This window comes from Orcinus orca, chromosome 18 (genome assembly GCF_937001465.1).
Source record: "Orcinus orca chromosome 18, mOrcOrc1.1, whole genome shotgun sequence".
NCBI lineage: Eukaryota > Metazoa > Chordata > Mammalia > Artiodactyla > Delphinidae > Orcinus > Orcinus orca.
In genome coordinates, this window is record NC_064576.1 from 67019432 (window position 1) to 67023346 (window position 3915).

The window sequence follows — 3915 nt, forward strand, 5'->3', positions numbered from 1 at the left end:
GAAGGCCTGCCAAGGTCAGAGGTAGGCAGCTCCCAAGACGGCCCCTATGATCTCCCTGTCTGGGATTCACACCCTGAGTAATCCCCTCACACACTGTTATCCATAGATACAAAGAAGTGACTTTATATCACTTCCAAGATGAGGTTACAAGCCTCTGTGGCTCAGAACAGAATGAGGGTTGCCAGGGGCTGGGGGTGGGGGAAAAGGGAGGTGTTTATCAAAGGGTACAAAGTTTCAGTCTGGCGAGATGAATGAATTCTGGAGAGCTATGTACAGCACGGCGACTACAGTTGACAATACTATATTGTACACTAGAAATTTGCTACGAGGGTAGATCTTAAGTGTTCTCGCCACACACGTACAAAAGGTGACTATGTGAGGTGGTGTCCATTAACTTGATTGTGGTGATCATTTCACAGTGTATACGTGTATCAAAACATCAGGTTGTATACCTTAGATATGTACAATTTTAATTCGTCAATTATACCACCCAAAAGCTAAAAACCCAAAACACTGTGGCTGCCATCTTAGGCTCTGTCTTGGGCAGCCAGACCCTTGTAGACCAAATATGCCAAATTTTCAATCCCCACACACGATTCCAGGAGCTGAGAACAGAAACACTTTGAACTGGGACTGTATTTGTTTCCTGGGGCTGCCATAACAAAGTACCCCGCACTGCATGGCGTAAACAATGAAAATGTATTGTCTCACAGTTCTGGAGGCCAGGAGTCTGAGATCAAAGCAACAATAGCAGGGTTGGTTCCTTCTGAGAGCTGTGAGGGAGAATCTGTGCCTGCCTCTCTCCCAGCTTCTGGTGCTCGGCCTGCAATTGTTGCCATTCCTTGGCTTAAAGAAACATCGCCCGGATCTCTGCCTGCATCTTCACATGGCGTTCTACCTGTGTGTGTCTATGTCCGAACTTCCCCTTTTTATAAGAACACCAGTCATGTTGGACTAGGACCAACCCCAATGACCTCATCTTAACTTGATTACCTCTGTAAGGAGCCTATTTCTGGTTGGGAACAGTGGCGGAGGCCCGGGCTGGCTCCCTGCGCTACCATGGCGCTCGGGAAGAGTCACCAGGACCCGTTTGCAACCTCCGTGGGCCAGCACATAGAAAATGCTACAGTTGCTGGACTTCAGACTGAACACTGGGGCCAGTTTATGCACATCTGTGACATAATTAACACTGTTCACGATGGGCCAAAAGATGCAATAAAAGCTTTGAAGAAAAGGATTTCCAAAAACTACAATCATAAAGAAATCCAACTTACCTTGTCACTTATTGACATATGCATACAGAACTGTGGTCCAAGTTTCCAGTCTCTGATTGTGAAGAAGGAATTTGTTAAAGATAGTCCAGTTAAGCTGCTGAATCCCAGATATACCTTGCCAAGAGACATTCAGAATAGAATTCTGAATTTCATTAAGATGTGGTTGCAGGGTTTCCCAGGAGGTATGGATGTAAGTGAAGTGAAAGAAGTGTAAGGAAGATGTATCTCCTTAAGAAAGATGTTCAGTTTCCTCCATCAGATGCTGAAACAGCCAGACAAGAGACTGCTCAGATATCACCGAATCCACCACCATCTGTTCCTACTGCACCAGCTCTTTCTTCTGTAGTTCCCAAGAACTCCAGTATTACACTGGTTCCAGAACAGACTGGAAAACTGCACAGTGAGTTGGATATGGTGTAAATGAATGTGAGAGTGATGTCTGCCATACTGATGGAGAATATTGCTGGGTCTAAAAACCGTGAAGACAAAGAGCTTCTGCAGAAACTTTATAAGACGGGTCGGGAGATGCAAGAGAGGATCATGGACCTGCTCGTGGTGGTGGAGAATGAAGATGTCACTGTTGAGCTAATTCAAGTGAATAAGGATTTTAGTAACACCACCCTTGGATATGAGAGGTTTACTCGAAACCAACAAAGGATTTTGGAGCAAAATAAGAACCAGGGGGAAGATGCCAATACTAGCAGTGAAACTTCTGCCCCATCCTCTGATCTCCTTGACCTAAGTCCCAGCCCTCCAACGCATAGGGAAACTCTGGGAGAATACAACACCCTGAATGCTCAGCTTTCAGACTTAAATTTCAGCTCTCCAAGTCCTGTTGTAACAAACAACTTGAAACCCAGTCTTCATCCACAGGTGGATTTGCTAGCCTCGGAAAATACAGAAACACCCGTTTGCCCAAAGGACCAGCCAAAACCTTGCCTCAGGTCATACATATGAGAGTTCTCTGGAATATTCAAATTCAGTATTACCACAGCCGGCTAGTCTACAGACCATTCCAGCGACACCAACAAAGCAGAGACCACCATCCTTGCCCAGCAATCAACCAGCGATGACAAAGAATGATTTCCAGCCATCCAGTTACTACGAGGTAATGGAGTTTGATCCATTAGCTCCTGCTGTCACCACAGAAGCTATTTATGAAGACACCGATGTATATCACTACAAAGGAGCTCAAAGTCACAGTGACTACTGAGGTGGAAGTAGATGACCAGCTCACTAGTGGCATTATGGGTGCCAATTCTCTAAAAGGTAGACCCTGTCGAGCTTTGAGACCCAGAAGTTAAGACATTCCAAAACATCAAAACCACGGTGGAACATTTTTCCTCTGTAGTAATGAAGTTCAAACAGAAGAGTAACTGTTCCAGAGTAACGTTTATGGTTCCTGACAGCAGCTGAAGCTTTATCTCAAAAGAACTTGGTTGTAACATATATTCACTTAAAACTTCAGCAGAAGAAAAATTCATGGTATTGAGGCCAACCAGGTTAAGTGTAGCACCTTATGTTTCACAGGCCTTCCTACATTTAGAAATCATCACAAGAGCTGGGATAAGAGTAGATGAAGACTGTTTCATTACAAAATGATTGTTAATAGATGAAAGCATGAATGTGAAAAACTATTATTCAGGAAGAATACTGAGTGTCTTCATTTAACTAAAGTTGAAAGTAGAAGTCAATTTGCACTTCTTTATAAATAATACTCTTATTTAGAATTATGAATTGTAAAAGCCTTGATGATTGTAGTTTAATTATATTTCAGGTACCCTCATCTTGACCTCCATTGAGGTCAATGGATTTTACATTGGTTGCCTTTAAATATAATTCTTTATAATACTAAATGCTCTTTGTTTTTCTTTTTTGGAAGAAAGACTTCTGGAAAACATTCAGAATAAATTGTACTTTGGTTTGTCATAAATTACAATGACAAATAAATTACCATTAAAACAAAAACAAAAATAAATACCCTATTTCCAAATAAAGTCACTTGCTGAGGTACGGGGGTTAGGACTCCAACATATTTGGGGGGGGGCATAATTTAATTCTTAACAGGGATGTTGCAGATTACTGGGATAAGTTGAAGGAAGTCTTTTAGAATCTCCCAGAAGTGATTACAGTGTCCAGATGGCTCTTACAATGTGCCCTGGGCAGTTAAGGAGGCAGAAACTAAGCAATTCCCCTGGTGTTAAAGTGAGAAGCCACATGATTCTTTCCATGTTGGTACTGGCAAGAAAACAACCCCCCTTTAATGGGTGCTGTGGGTGTGTTTTTCTTCAGCACCCAGTTAGTTTGCTGGGGATGTCCTAACAAAGTATCACAGACTGCGCGACTTAAACAACAGAAACTTATTTCTCACAGTTCTGGAGGCTGGAAGTCCAAGATCAAGGTGCCAGCAGGGCTGGTTTCTCCTGACACCTCTCTCAGCTTGCAGATGGCTCTCTTCCCTCGGTGTCCTCACATGGTCTTTTCGGCTGTGAGCACACACCCCTGGCTCTATTCTTATAAGGACGCCGTCCAATCAGGTTAGGACCCACCCTAACAGCCTCATTTTAACTCAATCACTGTTAAAGACCTTGCCCTGTTAAAGACCTTATCTCCAGACCTTGCCCTGTTAAAGACCTTATCT

The 3915-nt window shown here is 43.2% G+C and overlaps 1 pseudogene; it reads left to right on the top strand.

Annotated features, from left to right (window-relative positions):
• The first annotated feature begins 1059 nt into the window (after positions 1 to 1059).
• Positions 1060 to 2672, top strand: LOC101286752 (TOM1-like protein 1; annotated as a pseudogene).
• The last annotated feature ends 1243 nt before the right edge of the window (positions 2673 to 3915 follow it).